This window comes from Scylla paramamosain, chromosome 4, assembly GCF_035594125.1.
Source record: "Scylla paramamosain isolate STU-SP2022 chromosome 4, ASM3559412v1, whole genome shotgun sequence".
Classification (NCBI taxonomy): Eukaryota; Metazoa; Arthropoda; class Malacostraca; order Decapoda; family Portunidae; genus Scylla; species Scylla paramamosain.
Window position 1 is genome coordinate 32,670,632 of NC_087154.1, and position 21,395 is coordinate 32,692,026.

The window sequence follows — 21,395 nt, forward strand, 5'->3', positions numbered from 1 at the left end:
CTTTATTTGGTATTCTTTTTGTCTCTCGGGTATTCTCTTTTGTCTCGTGTGTTTCTCTCTCTCTCTCTCTCTCTCTCTCTCTCTCTCTCTCTCTCTCTCTCTCTCTCTCTCTCTCTCTCTCTCTCTCTCTCTCTCTCTCTCTCTCTCTCAAATATAGATCTTTAATAGAAATGTTGACCTTTTTCGTATTTTTATTACTGTTGATCTTGTTTTTTATTGTTTCTGATGTTTTCTTTCGTATTATTTTCCGCATCCTTTTCTTTGTCGTTGTTGTTGTTGTTGTTGTATTATTGTTATCGTTATTGTTATCGTTATTGATGTTATTATCGTTGTTGTTGTTGTTGTTGTTGAAGTTATGTTTGTTTTATGGTAGATTTTTGTTGTTGTTTGTCGTAAAGGCGGGGGTCTGATATGTTTACGCGGTGCTTGTTAAAAACTCGGCGCACAAAACACCGCCCCAGCTTGTTAAGGATACATAAGTTGTCTGCGTGGGCTACTCCTCGTTTTTCTTGCTTTTTTTCCTCTTCTAGCTGTGTAAAGCCACGCAGCCAAACATATCATGCGGACTTTTATTCTTCCAACGCTTTTTTTCTAACATATGTGATGTTTGTGAGGCTCTACTTTCTTTTTTAGTTGCAAGTGGTGTGCTTTCTCTCTCTCTCTCTCTCTCTCTCTCTCTCTCTCTCTCTCTCTCTCTCTCTCTCTCTCTGTGCTGGTGGCAATGTATGGGAACTATTCCGCGTTCGACCCCCGGCACTTCTACCAGGGGATGTAGCTCAAATGGTAGAGCGCTCGCTTAGCATGTGAGAGGTACGGGGATCGATGCCCCGCATCTCCAATGTTTTATATTCTTATTTTCTTTGGAATCTTTAATGTTTTGCTGTGACTTCCTATAAAAAAAAAAAAAAAGGCCCGTTTCCACGCAATGAGGAGGCGCTGAAGGTGAACCGTTTTGATGTCTTAGAGCGAGCCTTGATTCTTTGATAAGCGGCGGTGAAAGTGACCCACTATTTTTTTTTTTTTTATGCAATCATTCACAATTTAGGATAAAATTTGTAGTTATTACTGACAAAATTTGTGGTTATTACTGACATCTCACTCTTATTTTCTTACGAGTATCATTTTTTTCCGACTGATTTCATCACAATGCCTCCGCGACACTAGAAGAGAAAGTATTCTTTATTTTTCTTTTGTAAGTACGTATATCAGTCAGGATTTAAAATGTAATTGATTGTAATTATAGACATCTCACTTGTGTCAGATAATTTTCTTATGAGGATATTTTCTAGGTTGGTGTCATAACATTTTCCCTTGATTAATATATATATATTTTTTATTTTATTTTATTTATCTATTTGTCCATTTATCTTGTTTAATTAATTATTATTATTTTTTTGTTGTTGTTTTTTTGCCATTAGTGAGGAGTACAAGGTCAAGAATACAGCTTGGCCAGCCCTCAGAGCGGCGTATACCCAGTTGTTTTCCCCACGCCGTATTAAGAACATATTAAAAACTCCGCAAAATTGAAAGTGGTTCGTTAAATAGTTGGAAAGTTGTTTCCTTCTTTGCGCAAAAAGTTTGGGCGAGAGGAGGGATGCTGAGGCTGGACCTGTTGTCCCTGAAGAAACCTCGTAGAAAGTTAATGTTGGAACTTAAAAGAAAAACTCAAATGATTTCCGAATGATAATGTGACTTGTTTTTTACTCTATCACACTTCAAGGACATCACGTAACCTTATTGGAATTAAGATAAGGTGGACGCACTTTGCACCTGCATACACACTGGCTGGACTACGTGAGGTATCGTGTTTCCTTGCCAACCCTTTCTGTGGGAACTGATTGACTGATTGAACTTAGGCACAGCAACAGTGAGATCATAATTACGCAGATATTTGAAAAGATTGTTGCTGAAAATAATAATGAAAACGAACAAAATAGGTAGTAGTAATACTGATTATATTCCTCTCTCTCTCTCTCTCTCTCTCTCTCTCTCTCTCTCTCTCATCTCCTCTCTCTCTCTCTCTCTCTCTCTCTCTCTCTCTCTCTCTCTCTCACGAAATATCAACTAAGGAGAATTTCTTGACGAACAGACTCATAACTCGCCAAGAAAAAGTCACAGTTTAGCTCCTCGTCACAAGGTTCTCAGCGATGCTCGTCTTCCCTCCTCCTGTAGAAGAGTTAAAGATTTACGACATGAATCATTTGGCACTTGGGATCGTTTGAGGGAGAAGAGGAGGAGGAAGAGGAGGGTGAAGAGGAAGAGGAGGATGGGGAAGAGATGGCGTGAGAGACTGAGTGAGAGGAGATGAAGGAGGAGGAGGAGGAGGAGGAGGTAAGAGGGATGCTTCAGAGATGATGTAAGAACCCTCTGATAGTCTCTCCTTCTTCCTTGTTTGTTCCTCTTAAGACACTTGATACTGTTCCTCTCCATTCATAAGAGCTTGGCATTCTTCTATTTCCTCCTCCTCCTCCTCCTCCTCCTCCTCCTCCTCCTTCTCATTCGCCGCTGTGTAATTTGCCTAACAATGCCGTGAAAGCAAGATCCCTCCCCTCACCCCCTCTCCCTCCCCCTTCCCTTACCCCGTCTACCGCCACAGGTGAACGCAGGTGTGGTGGGAACGGCATAAGGCTCTTTATAGGGATCCCGGGCCACTTCCACTCACACAGACGCAGGTGTAGGAGTACGATTGTGTCCGTGAGTTAGGTTAGGTTCTCGTAGGTTAGGTTAGGTTAGTGTGTATGTACTATCTTTGCCTATCTAGTGTAACATTAGGAGTAGGAGAGAGGTAGGTGACACACACACACACACACACACACACACACACACACACACACACACATAAAGGCAAGACAACACAAGCTCAACACAAATTATGCATATTAAACTCAAAATAGTTTAAATAGAAAGAAGAAACACACACACACACACACACACACACACACACACACACACACACACACACACACACACACACTCACACGCAAGAATAGCAGCACCACCTGCACCCGGTAGAGCAGCGAGGTGCGGGTCACCGGAGCCGGAACATCTGAGGAAATTAAATAATAATGAACGCCGCAGCCCATGAAAACTGCAAGTCTTCATTAAAGCGGATTGAGCGATGAAGCAGATCCCATAACCAGGTAGCTGCTCGATTTTAATTATAAATCTGAAACACGAGTCTGATAATGGAATGAATTTAGGAAATGAAGGGATGCGAGCGTTACCGGGCAAGTGGGTGTAAAGATTATTGTTAATGATAATATTAATGAGGGATGGCAACAACAGTGAGAGTAGTTGTGATGCTAATGATAATGGAACTGTTAACGATGATAACTTTAGTAGTTTAATGATTATAGTAATGATGAGGGCAAGTTTTGGCATAGGTTATGTTGTAGTAGTAGAAGTAGTAGTAGTGGTAGTAGTAGTAGTAGTAGTAGTAGTAGTAGTAGTAGTGGTGGTAGTAGTAGCGGCAGCAGCAGCAGCAGCAGTAAACAGTAGTAATAACAATAGCAGTAATAGTGGTAACAGTACTAGTACTGTAGGAGCAATACTAGTACTGGCATTCGGTGGTGACAATAACAATAGACATCTCAGTAAAACCGTATAAACGTGCAAGTGAACGAGGATCGGATCTCATGTCAGTGTTGCAGACGATCCCACGGGACGGGACTGCGAGGAAACAAAAGCTGGGGGTGCCGTGCGTGATGCGTCCGCCTCTTGCCTACCCTCCTGCTGGGGCCGAGAGTCTGGGGGGGGCTGAGAGGGCTTTAGTGGGTCTCGTGCCGCCGTGGGAGACTCGTGAAAGGTCGTCATGAATGTTGTGCGGCGTCACTTATCTTGCACCTCCTCTCCCTTCAGGAAGCTTGGGATAAAAAAGAAGTACCAAGCATTTTTGTCCACGGCTGTCTCCCAGAATCAAGTCGCCCCATGCATACTTGAAAACATCGAAGTCGTGACGAAGGTTTACGAGTATTTTTTTCTAACCCGAGCGTGAATATGGAAGCATTAGCACTGGGCATTTAGCGTCTAGCGTCTTTGACGAGATAAAAAAAATAAAAAATGAAGCAAAAACAAAAGAGGGCAATGAGAAAGAAGATAAAAACAGAACGCGTCAGTGTAAAAGAAAATATAATATAGTGTAGAGGGGGAAAAAGGAAAGGAAAGGAACAAAAAAAGAATAGAAGGAAGGAAGGAGGGTACGTTTAGGTGCGAGGAGAAAAGAAAGAAGCAGGGAGAGATAGAGAGAGAGGGTGGGTGGAAGGGGAGAGGGAGAGCAGGGAGAGATAGAGAGAGAGGGTGGGTGGGAGAGGGAGAGCGACGTGTTGGTAATGGCGGCGGGAGAGGATGAGAGGAGGAAAGTGGTGTGGTGCAGATTCCGGTGTTGCTCAGGTAGGGTGAGGGAAAGAAGCAGGTGATGCGATTTTAAGGGAGGTTAGAGAGAGAGAGAGAGAGAGAGAGAGAGAGAGAGAGAGAGAGAGAGAGAGAGAGAGAGAGAGAGAGAGAGAGAGAGAGAGAGCACAAAATGATTATAGTTGTAACATTGATATTGTCACCTCACACCCTCTGTATAACCTCAATATTTCCTGTGAATAATCATCACGAACACACAGCAAGTTGCATCATGGCCTCACAGAGCTTCTTTATATACGTAATCCAATATCAGGAGCACATTATCCCTTACTTGAAAATCCCAATATAACTCACCATATCATCGCTACTTGCTAAAAAGATAATCAATAAATAAGTAATAAAAATAATCTATGTCCCAGCAAGCATAAATAAGATAGATCCCAGTTCGTAAAATGCCCCTCACGCTTTTCAAAACAGCGCATGATAAGGAGGTGGAGTTCCCAAGGACAGGCGCGCCATTAGCATCCCCGAAGAGAGCAGTAATACATGGCAGGAACCTTCAAAGTACCCCGCGTGAGTTACTGCCGCTGGAAATAACAACACGCGGGAAATTTATCGACCTTTAGCAACTACCAAACGGCCGATATTCCGAGGGGAAATACTGACACTTACAATCACGTATCGCTATAGTGTTCACTGCTCAACCCCATAAAACTCCACGTGGTCTAGCCTCTCTCCCTCTCCCTCTCTCTTTCTCCCTCTCAAAACACCATCAGCTCCACCACCTCTAAAAAGACTCGAACGGAACTGTGCTGTGAAACGTGTCTCGGCTTTATCCTTGGCATCGTCTCCCCGGCAGCGCCAAATGGAATAGGGTCGGCGCAAGGAAAGTATCGCATGTCAAGTAGCAGTAGCAATACTCTTTGTAGTGAGGAGGGAAAGGGTCTGTGCCGCTCGGGGAGACCTTATTGAGACCCAAGACCCGTGCTGCAGGACAAGTTTTCGGTCTTTTTTTCTTTCTCTTTCTCTTTCTTATTATTTTCACGTCTATAGTTATTCAGGTTCAGGTTCTCCAGTGAATGAGTCTTGTTTCAGGTGTCATTCATCCGTATTTAAACCCTGAGGAATGGACTGTCCAGTTGCTATTATTCCCTTTGTCAATAATTTAACCTTTTTTTTTCTTTTAGTTAAGCAAGAATTTTCCATCTCCTCCTCCTTCTCTTCCTGCAGCTGCTGCCCGTCATGTCCTCATAATAACAAGAATTCCACCCAAAGAAAGGAAAAAGAAAGAACGCCACATGAAGTTTAGTAGCTGGACAGTCGAGCTTGAAGGGGGAGAGAGAAAGAGAGAGGGAGAGGGAGTAGGACGGAAAAAAAAGATAAATAGACGAACGAACGCTGTAAAGGATGAAACCGCCCCAAAAGTCCGTAATTTCGTCAGGACTTGTTACACAGCGGCGGGAAGATGACTCAATAAATCCAGTCTCTCAAACCTTCCCTCGGGGCCAACTCACCAGTACGTACCTTCACCGCTCGTGGGTCTGCTACAATTTTTACTGCTCCATAACTTTCCAACCTATTATAAGCAAATTCTCTGTAGGCTGGGTACACACACACACACACACACACACACACACACACACACACACACACACACACACACACACACACACACACACACACACACACACACACACACACACACACACATACAAAAACACACACACACACACACACACACACACACACACACCAAACTTTTCCTCTTACTTCGTGCACTTTTGAGAGAGAGAGAGAGAGAGAGAGAGAGAGAGAGAGAGAGAGAGAGAGAGAGAGAGAGAGAGAGAGAGAGAGAGAGAGAGAGCGCAAGAGAGCGCATACTGAAGGAGAAGGCTAAGGCGAAGTAAGGCAGGGCTGGCTGGGATGCGCCTCTGTTTAACTTGCCCTAAAAGGCGCCGTGAAGGTTTAAGTGCCTGAGTTACTCCAGACACGGGCGGTAAAGTTGGACAGATGAGACGGTGACAGCGGGGGGATATAGCACGCCAGGCAGGATCCGGGGGGTGGTGGTGGTGGTGGTGGCTGCCAGGCTGGGGAAGACTGACACAGGGTTACCGCGGCTGTGGAGGAGAGGCCAGGCTGGAGACGGTGTTGGATACAAGGATAATGCAGTGCAGGGTCAGGGAAGCGGGTTTTGGAAAGGCTGCTGCAGAGGAAAGGTATAGAGGAATGGTCTTGTAAGCTGAGAAGGGATGTGTTAGGGAGAAAGGCTTGGTATCAGTAATGTCCACCACGTAAAAGGCTTTGTGTTGGAATGGAGAGTCAGGTATCAAGGAAGGAAACGATGCACCTTTTGTATTTAGGGGAGTCAAGGAATATGCTGGATAGATAAAAGCAAAAGCGAAATAGAAATAAAATAGGTAAACACGGACAAAAACAAAGACAAAATCCGTGATAGTGAAGGGAATGAAAACTCAGACACACACACACACACACACACACACACACACACACACACACACACACACACACACACACACACACACACACACACACACACACACACACACACACACACACACACACACCTGGAGGCAAATTCGCTGGACCATTATAAAACAAGAGCAAGTTTTCTGGCGGCTGCGTTTGGGGACATTCGCGCGAAAATATTTGACAAAACGAGGTGGCCGAGGTGTGGCATGGAAGGCGCGGGCGTGGCTGGCAGGGAAGAGGGCGTGGCGGGCGTGGCAGGAAGGGCAGGGCGCTAGATTGCCGTACCTGCAGGTGACGGCAGTGACTGGTGGCCTGGGCGGGAATGTCGGAGGGCGCGGCAGTAGGTAACAGGAGGGGAAAGCAGAGAGAGAGAGAGAGAGAGAGAGAGAGAGAGAGAGAGAGAGAGAGAGAGAGAGAGAGAGAGAGAGAGAGAGAGAGAGACAGGTAGCGTCAAGGAAAGAGACGAGAAACGAGAGAGAAAGACCCTCACACACACGGAGACACACACACAGAAACAAAAACTTGAGGGTACCTAGTTGTCGACTGCATTAATAAGAGGAACGAGTCTGCACAAGTGGCGGCAGCGGCTCCAGCAACTTGTCACAGAAGACGTGGGACAAAATACCCTTGAAGTGGCAAGGTAACTTTTTGGACCTCAGAAAGACCACACTTGGTTTCCTGAGGTGGTTGGGGGAGGTTGGCATGGAGTAGGAGAGGGAAAGAAAACGCAAAGGCAACTGTGTGTGTGGCTGGGTTGGCCTGGCTTGGGCTTGGCTGGGCTGTGCTGGGCTGGGCTACAGGTTATGGATGGTGTGATGTGAGAAGCCTGAGGAAAAAGAACATGTGACGAGAATGACTGTTGGGTAATGGCCAGTTTTGGTACCTTGTGTGTTGTCAGGGCCTGGCGGTTTATGGCTGAGCGGATGAAAGTGGAGGGGCAGGAGAAATAAAAGAAGAGGAGAAGAAAGAAGAGGAAGGCCAGGTAAAGCAGAAAGAGAACTGATAAGAGAAGGAGGAGGATCAGGAAGAATATAAGGAGAAAGAAAAGATTGAGGAGAAGGAAGACGAGGTAAAACAGAGAGAATTGATGTGAAGGAGGAAAAATAGGAAGAATACAAGGAGAAAGAGGAGGAAGATTAGATAAAGCAGAAAGAGAATTGATAAGAGAAGGAGGAAAAACAGGAAGAATATAATGAGAAAGAAAAGATGAGGAGGAGGAAGACTAGGTAAAACAAAGAGATAGAATTGGCAAGAGGAGGAGGAGGAAAAATAAGAATACAAGGAGAAAGAAAAGAATAGGAGGAGAAAGAGGAGGAAGACTAGGTAAAGCAGAAACAGAATTTATAAGAGGAGGAGGAAAAACAGGAAGAATACAAGAAGAAATAAAAGAAAAGAAGAAAGAGGGGAAAGATTAGGTGAAGCAGAAGGAGAATTGATAAGAGGAAGAGGAGGAACAGGAAGAATATAGGGAGAAACAAAATAATACGAGAAAGATGAGGTAAAACAAAGAGAACGAGAACTGGTAAAGGAGCAAGAAGGAAGAGCATGTTTATAAGGAGGATGCCGAGGTTTAAAGGGTGCGAGGTAGAAAATAAAAAAAGAGAAGCAGGAAGAGATGAGAGACAACGAAAATGTAGACTAGATGATCCAGAAAGAGAGGGACAAAGAGAAAAAAATAATAGAACTGTAGGAGTAGGAAAAATATAAGAAAAAAAGGGGAGCCAAAGATATAAGAAGAGAAAATAAGGACTAAGTAAAGAGAAAAAAAACTACAGAAAAGAAAAGGAAATGTGAAGAACAACAATAAAATGAGGGAAAAAGAAAGAAAGAGAGTGCAGGAAGTAATCAGAAATGAACGAACAGCAGAGAGCTAAAAGTGGAAGAGGAGAAAGAGAATAAGAGAACACTGGCAGGCAGAAGCAATAACCGAGCGAGACGTGGAAGACAGGACACAAAGAGAGAGAGAGAGAGAGAGAGAGAGAGAGAGAGAGAGAGAGAGAGAGAGAGAGAGAGAGAGAGAGAGAGAGCACACAAAGTAAATAAGAGAAGACAACCGAGAGGACTTCCAAGCTTTTCCAAACAGAAATAACGATAAAGGATCTGAACCACCATTAAAAAAAAAAAAATAGTGAAACCAAAATGTTAAAGCTTTCAACTAAAGATAAAACAAGGAAAAAGCGAACTAAACTTAGAAAACAATGCATAGGGAACAAAACAAGGCACTACCAAGAGAGAGAGAGAGAGAGAGAGAGAGAGAGAGAGAGAGAGAGAGAGAGAGAGAGAGAAAGAGAGAGAGAGAGAGAGCACCTTAATGAATGACGAAAAAAAATGAACGACGATCCCAAAGCTGCAATAAAAACGAGAGGCGAACATGACCGACACGAAGAAAAAACAACCAGACCCAATACGGAGTTGATGGCTGATGGCTGGAGTGCTGAATTTTTTTTTTTTTTTTTTTTTTTGTGCCTGTGGTCAATTGCCTCACAGAATGAATGGCGGGGGGAAGGGGGAGAGAGAGCAGGGGCGGGAAGAGAAGGGAGAGAGAAAGAGTAGAGTACAGAGCAGCAGTTGATTGACAGAGAAGGGCGTGGGGGAGAATGAAGAGAAAGAGAAAGAGGCGGGAAGGAAAGGGCGAGCGAGGCGAAAAGGGAGGGGAAGGGAAATGAAAACACACACACACACACACACACACACACACACACACACACACACAGGAACGTGAAATGGATACCCTATTTGGCCAGACTGGTGACCAAGTGCTGGTAAAGAGACGCAGACCCACAAACTAACGAAAGAAAGCCGGTAATTCTTCATTAAATCCGACACCTTTGAACAGTGACGTAATTAAAGAGAGATATCCTGTTTATTTTAATGGACAGGAAATGAATGTTGAATGTTAGACGTTTTGTGTGTTTCAGAGTAATGTTTAGTAAGTTTTCTCTTGTAATTGATAAATAAAAATGAAGAAAAAGCTTGTTGAATGTGAGATGTGTGATGTGCCGTCCGTACAAACACTAAAGAGCAAACCTCCCCCGCGGCGCGTATCAAGGAGGTCATGGAGCGTTGTGGCGGTGAAGGAGAGCCATTACCACAACGGTACTTAGGTGGACTTACGAGCACACCTTGGGGGACGCCTCAGCTCATACATACATACATTCCACTTACTGCATACTTAACGTTACTGGTAAGGAGAGGGTAGAAGGTATACAAATCTACCTCCTTACCAGTGTTAGTGTAATCAATACCCAATATATCGTGAAGCGAAGTGAGTTTAGATTGAGATTATAAAGACTTGACATTATATGAAAATAACTGACAAGTGACCTAGAGAATAAAGGTATTAGTATTAGTACAGTGAAAACGCAGTGTTAGTTAAATCTATACATAATTATTTGTCAAGAGAAGGAAGTTTAGATTAGAATTACAAAGACTAAACATCGTAAAAAAAAGTTATTGACAAGTAAGCTAGAAAAGTAAAAGATTCTCCTTCGTATTAGTACCATGAGAACGCAGCGCACCGTCAAGATGCTTTAAATCAAAATTGTAAAGCGGGTGACGTACAGATTTATTAACTCTTCCCTCTACCGCTGGAGATGACGGATGCCACGCCTCGCCCTCGTCATTCATCCAGCGCGTCTCGTAATCGGTGCAACTTTCCAGCGACTTAAGGCTACTAGCACTTGGTTTCCACTTGCAAGGTCTTTATCGCTGTCCAGTATTTGCCAGCAGTCCCGCAACCCAGGACACAATGAGCCCTCAGCTTTACGGTTTCTTACATTTACTCATTTTTTTTTTATTTGTTTATTTTATTTTTTTACAAGCGCGGCCAGAAGGGAGAAGGTGGATGTGTGGAGACGCCTGTGGGGCCGCCGAGGGACAGGTCACTTTAGGGTTCGAGACAGACTGTTCCTCACGTTCCTGGCTCATGTTACGACGCGGCCCAGGAACTCCCGAGCATTTGTGGTCTCAGGTATGCACCCAACTGTTACCAGGGAATGTACAGTGGCGGACGCGGCGCAGCACCGGCAGGACTTGATGTTAGGACACGCCGGAGATAATAGCTGTGTTTGGATCTGGCTGGGGACGTTTTACCTTCAGGAATACTACTCAAGTACGATTTTAGAGCATGTGCCATCCAGATAAGATCAGAATCAGTAGTTGTAGCAAAGGAGGCGAAGTAGGTGGAGGAGGAGACAGCGAAGGAGGAGGAGGAGGAGGAGGAGGATGCTCGGTGCAGATAGTGACCGTCAGTGCCTGCTACGAGCACAATAATTCAAGGCGAAAACCGGGTGCTCAGAACTCCTTTAAGGTAACAGTGTGGTCGACCATTCCCGGGCAGCCAAGAGCTTCCCTCACATACTCAAGACACGTTACACTGCGACCACGAGAGACCCCGAGTGGTTGTCAGTGTAAGTTGTGTGTGATTAGGACTGTCTTAATGGCCGCAGCTTGGGCTGAGGTACAGGCCACTACGGGAATACTAATGTTTGAGGCTTGTGCTACGCTGCCTCGCCGACAATACTGAGGCTCCCTTGTCTCGCGGCGGATACTGGACGTGGACTCGAGTGGATCTGCCTTGATATCCTTTTATGCTTTTGAACTCCCATGGCTGCGAGTAATATTTAATCTCTTCGTGGCGCCACCCAACGACAGAGGTTACGTGTGCAGCATTTATTCGTGGCGCCTCTCCGCGGATTCCCCACACGTATGGAGCTTGTTTAGTAATGCTTTCCCGATCCACGACACGAAGGAGAAAATATCATTCATCACCACAGCCTTGTACATTAACTCATCAGTGAAAACCTGCCGCTCATCACACAAGTAAATGTGAATACCTCTTCGGCAGGAATGTGAATGAAACAGACAGGCAGACACAGAGAAAGGAAGAGAGGGAGGGAGTGGTAGGAGAGACACAGTGATAAAGAGGGAAGTAGTAGTAGGAGAAACACAGAGAGAAAGAGGAGGAGGAAGTGATAGGAGAAACACACACACACACACACACACACACACACACACACACACACACACACACACACACACACACACACACACAGAGAGAGAGAGAGAGAGAGAGAGAGAGAGAGAGAGAGAGAGAGAGAGAGAGAGAGAGAGAGAGAGAGAGAGAGAGAGAGAGAGAGAGAGAGAGAGAGAGAGAGAGAGAGAGAGAGAGAGAGAGAGAGAGAGAGAGAGAGAGAGAGAGAGAGAGAGAGAGAGAGAGAGAGAGAGAGAGAGAGAGAGAGAGAGAGAAAGACTATTTTAGGAGGCATAACGGGAGAACAGATGAATGTAGTGGTGGATGAGGTGAGTCTTAGCAGGTGTCGTTAATCAGTGACAAGGAGGAGGGGAAGGTCGGGGAGGGGGCGAGGCGCGGCTTCACACACGCCTCAGGTAATAATATGCAAATCGCCTCCCCCTTTCATTGCCTCCTAACTGGATTTACAAACGGAACTGCGAGAACACTAAGCCGTTGCGAGGCCAAAAGTTTGAGAAATGTCGCTATGTAATTTCAGTGGAGGGGAGTGTGTGTGTGTGTGTGTGTGTGTGTCTTTTGTAAGTTAAGGAAAACAACCCCATATTGTTTTTCCATTTACGAATACTTTTCATCCTAACATTAAGGTTTATCAGCAGATTACATCACCTCTTCACAAACAATCTTGTGGGAGAGAGCCAAAAGGTACTCTGCGGTTGGCTGGTTCTTCCTTTGTATTCCTTTGTGTCCTACTACAGGCACTACAAAACATCTCCCCACTAAAACAATCTACCCACCATCGAGCGAGAACCAAAAGGTACTCTGCGGCTGGCTGGCTCTTCCTTTGTATTCCTTTGTGTCCTACTACAGGCATTACAAGACAACATCTCCCCACTAAAACAATCTACCCACCATCATCTCCCTTTCCACACATTACCATACGCTTCCTTACCTTTTTACATCTAACCACTCAACATCCTTACCCAAACCTGCACTCACCCTTAAACCCCTTCACCTTTACCCTTTAGATCCTCCTCCTTCTCCTCATCCTCCTCCTCCTCCTCATCATCCACACCACGCAACTCAGCCTCCCATCAAGCCTACACACAAGCCGACCTTATTCGAGGCGCACCGCAGCCCTTCTTTCAGGCCGCCCCTCACTACACAAGTAAACAAGGGTCCCAGAAGCATCTTAAGAGGAACAGAAAGAAGGTCAGGGATCAGCTGATGGTTGGCTGAGCGAACACACGAGGAAGACTGATAACACCGTCGCAGGGGACACCAGGGGGGGAAAAAAGAAGGAAAAAGGGAAGGGGAAGAAAAAAGCCGTCTTGAATTAGTGAGGGCGAGAAAAATGCGTGTCTCATTATGTTTGAGAGAGAGAGAGAGAGAGAGAGAGAGAGAGAGAGAGAGAGAGAGAGAGAGAGAGAGAGAGAGAGAGAGAGAGAGATTGGGGGAGGGGGACTGGAAAAACGAGGTGAAAATGAGTTATGGCAAGCTGAGGAAGGCCAAGACCTACATGAGTGGTGTGTTGTTTGTGTTGCATTGCGCTTCGTTGCACTTAACTAACAACACTTAAGGTAACGTCCGTGGCGGGGAAAGACTCGCTACACGACCTCCATCCTCGCCGGGAGACAGGCTGGTGGCGCTGCGGGGTGTGGCGGTCCAGGCGAGGTAAACAGTCCGTGGTCTTGGAGGCGCGCATTCCGCATCGTCACCTGACCAGAATATCATCTTAATCGGGCCGCTGGTGGTACGGGAGTGGCTTAAAAGGATAAGTGTGTACGTTAATGGCGATAGTCATCACACTGCTCACTAGACTGACCCGCCGCTCTCTCCCCAGGTAGCATATGCATTTGTTGTGTCATCCAAGACGCTGAATTTAAATACTGGACGCTCCTGCACGGTCTTATATAGGTGGAAAGTGGTTGTGTTTGTAAATATATGATTCATTTGAATAGTGAATGTCTTTAAGTGGTGTGTTATAGATAAAATATGCATTTGTTGTGTCATCTATTATATTAAACGCTATTACATGCTCTTATATAGGTGAAATGTGGCTGCAATTGTAAATATATGCTTGATTTGAATACTAAGCGCTCTTGAATGATCTCCTAAAGATTAAAAAAATGAAAGTAGATATATTTGTAAACATGTCACGTATAAGGCTGATGCGGATCGTGTATGTAGAGAAGCAGTACTTGAAAACATACACGAAGAAAAATCACACTCGGGTTCGTATGATTTTACCTTATAGTCAGTATAAGCGCTTCTCGGCTCCCTCGTCCACCTCACGTCACGCCTTGTTTGCTTTAATCTGACGGATGTTTCAGTGTGTATGTCACCTCTCCGTCAGGAAGGTAAATATTTGGCGAGACGTTGATGCAAGTGTGTGTGTGTGTGTGTCCGGCTGTCCACACCGCCCTCCCGGCCCCAGCGCCTAGCCGTTCTGACCTATATAGCAACTGCACCGCCTGGCTAGTCTCCATATCAGGGCGTTTTTTCCCTCCAAGAATTCGTGGCTCCTTCCTCCTGCAGTCTCTCTCCGTCACCAGCGCGGGTGTGTGCCTAGCGGGGAGGACAGAGGGCGTCACTAAGGGTTACTGCATTATGTGTTAAGCCTCGCCGTCTCCCTCCTGGCCGCCGGCGTTCAGAAAGGGAAGGAGGCTGTTGTGGCTTCCTCGGTAACCAGTTGTAAACCATTGATTGGGGTTTTAGAAAGAGGCGTTAGGTTTATGTTTACAGCGTGTTGAAGGGAAACTAAACTGAGCACGGATATTTTTTTTTTTTTTGTGTGTGTGAATCAAGCGAAATGTTTTAGTTTTCTTAACTTGACGTGCGTTTTCTTTTTTTTTTTTTTGTTCTTTTTCTTTTCCAGGTTAAAGTCCAAGTGATTCCAGCTAATTTCTCTTAATAGGCGTTAGGTTTATGTCGACAGCGTGTTGAAGGGAAACTGAACTGAGCACGGATTTTTTTTTTTTTTTTTAGTGAATCAAGAGAAATGTTTTAGTTAATGGTGATAGCTTGACATGCGTTTTTCTTTTTCTCTCTTCCAGGCTAAAGTCCAAATCATCCCAGGTAATTTGCACTCAGATAATGATAGTGACGCTTGCTTGCTAATGAGTAACGAGGAGAATGTCTCGGTAATGGATGGCACGAAAAGAAAAGCACAATGTCAACAGAATTATTCCTGACAAACACTTATTTTGATGAAGGCGACGTCCATGAAGTGATGATGTGGTGGTGATGATGGCAGCGGTGGTGATGGTGGTAAGGGTCGCTACGGCGGGTGGTCGTGACCGTGGTGGTGGTGATGATCTTAAGGAGTGGAGGTGGAGGCTGGAATGAGGAGAATAATGGTGATTAGTCGTGGTGGTGATGGTAATGGTGCTGATTAGTCCTGGTGGTGAGAGTGATGCCGTGGAGGTCGTCTTGGTCGCGGTGGTTGGTGCTGGTGTGATGGTGGTGGTGGTGGTGGTGGTGGTGTTGGTTGTGTGAGGAACCTCTGGGTACGTTGTCACCTCCGCCTAGTTAGTCTCATCTCACCACCTCAGTGACCTTGGGCGGCGATATGGTGATTGCGTTACTGAGATTAGATGTTGTCAGGTGTGTGTGTGTGTGTGTCGCGCATCCAACATGTTATAGGCGCAGATACACACACACACACACACACACACACACACACACACACACACACACACACACACACACACACACACACACGACAAAACACGAACTTTTAGTATTAAACTCAAACTGCGTAGTGGCAGAAAGGGAGAAAGAAAACACACACACACACACACACACACACACACACACACACACACACACACACACACACACACACAAGGGCGAGGAGTGTGAGTGTGTGTTAATGGTGTTCTCAGCTTTCAGACCTCGATGAGAAGGTTGGCCGCCTCTCGTGAGACAATGGAGCGATTCCGCGGTTATTGTAGAAGGTCTCGGGAGCAGAGTGGATAATTTGGAGACGTTGTGGCCAGGAGTGAGTGGATGCGACACCTATTTGACCTTGTATTGTGGGACACTATGAATCGCGGTGCCGGTGTGACAGCGCGAAGATCAGTCCTCTTTTTCGCTCATTGTCAAGACAGAAAACCTTGGCGACGATAAAGGTCATGCAAGACTCCTGCTGAAGACACTTGTAACAACAGAGGATAAATGCAGGAAGACGTTGTTCTATGTAGGAGATTAATGTCATCCCTCAGAAACAGTGCAGGAACGAGCGTGGGATGGGGGAGGTCAGAAAAGAAGGGAGAGGAAGGAGGAAAACTGGACATCCCCGGAGGCTCATTGTCTGCTAACAACAGTGCGTCCTCAGATAATCTGGTGGAAGAAAAAGCTTCCTTAATAGCCCTGTGTCTCGGGCAGCCGTTAACATGAGTCGTATTGTCACGTGGCCGAGAAGCAGCCGAGAAGTGGGCTGGACTATCCGGGCCACTAGACATCCTTCAGTACCTGTGGTCTTTGTCCGGGCGGGCAAGGCAGCAGGGACCCGCGGCGGGGCAGGTAAACTCACCCATTGTCTCATTCGTCACTCGTCACCCTTGGGGACTTGTCTCGCTGAGATTACAGACATTACTCTCTTATTATTGCATTCTGGACGTTTTTCCCTAAGAATTTATGGCTGACGTGGCTGGTGCTTTTGGATTATATATTTACGAAGGCAAAACTCAAGAGGATGGTAAAAGGAAAACGTTAAAGCTCTAAATTGCATGTTCGTCCGCTTTCTAAGCTGCTTAACTTCTATCGGTGAAAAGGGATGGATGTGAATGAACACCACGTCTGCAGGTGGTGTGTAGGTTGAAGTCATAGATCAGCTTGGGCTCAATGTAATAATCTGTAGAAGCCGTGTGGAGTGACAGGAGGGGAGGGGAGGAGGATGAGAAAGAAGAAGGAAGGGAGAGAAGGCAGACGAAGACTTGCCACACGCACATATATTGACCGCGCCTCTCTCTTTCCTCAGATTCCGGAGGCGCCCCATGACTTCACCGGCCAGCAAGGATCTCCGGAGTGAGGTAATAACTTGACTGGCTTTTCCACGTGTGTTCCCTGACTGCACCTCCCGGCACGAGCTCGAGTAAACCTGACGGAGGAAGGAAACTCGAGGGCCGTGATTCACTTCCCTCTTTCTCTCGCGCACGAAGGGAAAGTAGAACGTTGCAACATTAGATTGTATTTCTCCGAGGAATATTTTTTTCTTCCTTTTCTTCTTTACCTTTTTTTTTATTTATGGTCTTTATAAAGGCTCTCTCTCTCTCTCTCTCTCTCTCTCTCTCTCTCTCTCTCTCTCTCTCTCTCTCTCTCTCTCTCTCTCTCGCTCTTAAAGGTGACAGTTTGGGGAATAGTTTTAAAGAAAGGATGTTTTTTTTATTGGGAGCTTTGGACGAGTTTCCTTTTTTGAATTATGGGTGGGTAGAACTTGTGGTTTTCTCTAATTTTCTTGGGTTTGTAGTGAACGGTTCTGGTGGCAAGTAATTGAGTTGGGAGCGAATAGAATATATGATTTTATTTTGAGGCAAGTGGTGGATTATTTACACTGATTTCTTTAGTTTTCAGAGAGTAAATTTTAAAGCAGTAAATCTCTAGACTTTATCAGGATTATTTGATTTAACTGCATTGCTGTACACCAATTATAGTACGAAGGGAGAACCAACTACAATATAAAGGAAGAGAAAGAATAAAGATGAATAACTTTTTTGACAACAATAAATGAATAACAGTGAACCAGTTGTCATCGCTTTTCAAATAATCAAATACTTTTCTTATGTATTTTTCTTTATTTCATTATTTCTGAATGAACAGTGAGTCAGTAGCAGTTGAACCAGCCACCGTCACTTCACAATTAAGCAAAAATATCTCGGTATAACAATGAGTCACTGTTTCTGAGTGGACAGTGAGTGAGTGGCGGTGAATCAGCCATCACTTCACAGATAAGAAAGCAAGATGTGTCGATGTAGCCTTCCTACTTGAGCAGCGCGGTAAATCTTGGGCAAGGTGACGCAGTTCCCTCCCGCTGCTCGCCCTTAATAACCTGACTCAGGCCGGACTTAATATTGATGGCGATATTAACGCTGCCTAGTGGTGGCTATAATGAATCTACATATTAATCACCCTTAACTAATTCGATCACACGCGTGGGAGGAAAAAATGCCTGGTAAACTAATTGGGGATTGTTTAGTGGTGTCGAATGGGGGAATTAATACCACGAAATAGAGTGTCGGTAGGTGAAATAAGATGGACATAATTTTCTAATGATATATATTAGTTCCGTGGATGGAGTGAAGTTATAATGTTAACAAATCAGTCTTAATGCAGGTAGACATACGATATATAATTAAACAAAACAAGAGTTACTTAAAAAGAAAAAAGAGACTGTTAGTTTTACTTTCGTGATCTTAACAGTTTTGTTATAAAATCAATCTAAACAAACGCACACAAACAAAATTAAATAGGTATATCTTATTATTTTCTTTTCGTTGTATCTACTGGCCTGTTAGCTCAGTTGGTTAGAGCGCCGTGCTAATAACGCGGATGTCGAGGGTTCGATCCCCTTACGGGCCACAGTGACTCGTGTGTCTTTTTATTTTTATTTATTTTTATTTATTTTTTTTCTATAATGGATTAACATGTCTATTGGTCTTTGCATGTATGTATATGTGTGTGTGTAGGTATGTATGTTTGAGTGTCCATTTGTGGTGGTATGCATTTCACTTCAGTAGAAACGGAAATGAACGAACGCGGTGCAGTGAGACAATTGCCTAACAGCGTTGAGAGAGAACGGACTATTAGAGCATAAAGAAAAGAGTAACTTGATCCTCACTAATTTCTAAAGATCCACTAACAAGAAAAAAAAAAAAAATGAAAGAGGAAAAGGCAAGGAATCCTGTCTGGCCTCGTTCAGATCGCCGCCATCTAGCTGCCGGTAATCAGAACTATACCGCGCATAATTACGTCATTCATCCGAGAGGAAATTCTATTATGTAAAAAAGTGAAGAAAAAAGACATCGGAATTCGCGGTCAGTTTCTCAGTTCCTCCACTCCCAACCTTCCGTGTCTCTCCCTCATCTCCCATCCCCTTCTGTCTCTCCTCTCTCTCTCCCTCCACTACCGGCTTCCTAACCTCACCTTCCATAGAGGCTGTTGCTCCTAACCTCAGAGGCGGCAGTTGGAGCCATTTAGCGGAAGAAGTAGAAGTAGGGCTGTCTGTTACTTTTAGGGCTAACTTGATCTTAGTTTTCGTGGTTTTAGTGGAGTTTATCACATTCATCTTATCTCCCTTCCGTCTATCTCTTTCTTTCCTTCTTTTGCCTTCACTACACTTCCACGGGACATATTTGATTGTCTTCCATCGCTCTATTTCTGTTTCTGTGGTGGGGATTTGTCACATCTATCTATTTTTCCTTTCTTCCTTTACTTTGCATTATCATCACATTTTCATTGTCTTTCATCCGTCGATCTCCTCCCTTCCTTTCTTGTTTTATTTACATAAGAACATAAGAACATAAGAAATAAGGGAAGCTGCAAGAAGCGACCAGGCTTACACGTGGCAGTCCCTGTTTGAAACACACCTACCTATTTCCATCTGTTATCCCCATCCATAAACTTGTCTAATCTTCTCTTAAAGCTCTCTAGTGTCCTAGCACTAACTACATGATTACTGAGTCCGCTCCACTCGTCTACCACTATTTGAGAACCAATTTTTCCCTATCTCCTTCCTAAACCTAAATTTTTCAAGCTTGAACCCGTTATTTCTTGTTCTACCCTGGTTGCTGATCCTAAGAATTTTGCTTACATCTCCCTTGTTATAACCCTTATACCACTTAAAGACTTCTATCAGGTCCCCTCTTAACCTACGTCTCTCTAAAGAATGTAAATTCAACAGCTTCAACCTCGCCTCGTAAGGAATACTCCTCATCCCCTGTATCCTTTTAGTCATTCTCCTCTGTACTGATTCTAATAGACCTATATCTTTCCTGTAATGTGGGGACCAGAACTGCACCGCGTTGTCTAGATGAGGTCTGACCATCGCCAAGTATAACTTTAATATTACTCCCGGCCTTCTACTTTTAACACTCCTAAAAATAAATCCTAGTACCCTATTTGCCTTGTTTCTGGCTTCTATGCATTGCTTCCCTAGACGGAGTTCAGAGCTAACTATAACTCCTAAATCTTTCTCGTACCCTGTACCTACCAGAGTTTGGCTGTCTAATGTGTACCTATTGTGTTACTACATGTACTTCCGTCATCCTTCGTCTCTCTCTCTCTCTCTCTCTCTCTCTCTCTCTCTCTCTCTCTCTCTCTCTCTCTCTCTCTCTCTCTCTCTCTCTCTCTCTCTCTCTCTTCGTTCCCTTCTTCCTTTCTAATTTTATCTTTATAGACACATCTTCTTCCACCTCTCTCTCCCTGTTATCCATCCCTCTCTTCCCTCCTTCCTTCCTTTCTTCCACTTCTCTCTCCCATTATTATCCATCCCTCCCTTCCCTCCTTTCCTTCCCGAGTTACGTCCACTTCCCACGGCCGTCGCCCCGCCATCTCCTAGACGCGTAGGTCCCCAGCTGGCCATTTCCTGCTTTAAGAGGAAAATGTCTATCCCAGAGTGAGGCTAAAATGCAAGATCCGTAGTCGACGCCATTGTTCTGACACCCCCGTGAGAGAAGAGAGAGAGGGAGAGAGAGAGAGAGGGGGGGAGAGGGAGAAGGGTGGAGAAGAAAGTTTACTCTCGACTATCAAAGTAAAACAAAAGTGACATTAAGAGTTAGCGGGGCGGCTCTCTCTGGGCTCTTCTGTTTGTCTGAGCTTCTTATTGCGTTCTGCCAGAGAGAGAGAGAGAGAGAGAGAGAGAGAGAGAGAGAGAGAGAGAGAGAGAAGGGTTACGTAAAGAAAGGCACGTAAGAACTAGATATTTTTCAAGGAGGAAACACGTCACAGAAGCAACGATATGAAGTGTTATGGGTGACTCTAGAATCTTCCCGTAACATGTAAAAAGAAAAAAAAAGTAAAAAAGAGAGCCAAAAATAATATAATAACCTAGGCGAGAGAGAGAGAGAGAGAGAGAGAGAGAGAGAGAGAGAGAGAGAGAGAGAGAGAGAGAGAGAGAGAGAGAGAGAGAGAGGATTTTTTTGTACTCGCGCACTTTCCGTCAGTAGATTTATGAGTCAATATATCACTAAGGCTTAATCTAATGACGTAAAGTGACTGGGCAGCAATGGCGAGACGTTTCTATTAGCACAGACCCTTGACTGACCCGCAAGTTTGTGTGTCATGTACAACCCGACCTAACTTAACCAAGCCTCTACTTATCTTCGTCCAATGAAACGCTGAAGTTGTTTATGATATTTAATTGTCTTCCATCTCTCTCTGTTTCCTCCCTTCCTTTCTTAGTATTTTATCTTTCCTGGACTTATATCGCCTTAGTCTCTCCTTTTCCTCCTCCAGTGAAATGTTTAGATGAGATTCCCAACCGTGTGTGTAGGTAATAGGCGGCATAAGAATAGAACATTAGGGAAGCTGAAAGAAACCAGTAGGCCTACATGTGGCAGTCTTTTGTATCATACCTGTATACCTT

The 21,395-nt window shown here is 44.7% G+C and overlaps 1 long non-coding RNA gene and 1 other non-coding gene across 3 annotated transcripts in view; both read left to right on the plus strand.

Moving 5' to 3' along the window:
• LOC135100014 (uncharacterized) overlaps positions 1-21,395 on the plus strand; it is a 151,159-nt gene that overhangs the window by 107,907 nt on the left and 21,857 nt on the right. Inside the window, exon 3 of one of the 2 annotated variants that reach the window (XR_010268484.1) lies at positions 16,794-16,845. This is a non-coding gene — a long non-coding RNA (uncharacterized LOC135100014). Of the gene's footprint in view, positions 1-16,793; positions 17,099-21,395 lie in introns of those variants that run through there. The other variant, XR_010268483.1, reaches the window with a different exon arrangement.
• On the plus strand, positions 18,318-18,391 carry Trnai-aau (transfer RNA isoleucine (anticodon AAU)). The gene has a single exon. It is a non-coding gene; the product is annotated as a tRNA-Ile (tRNA).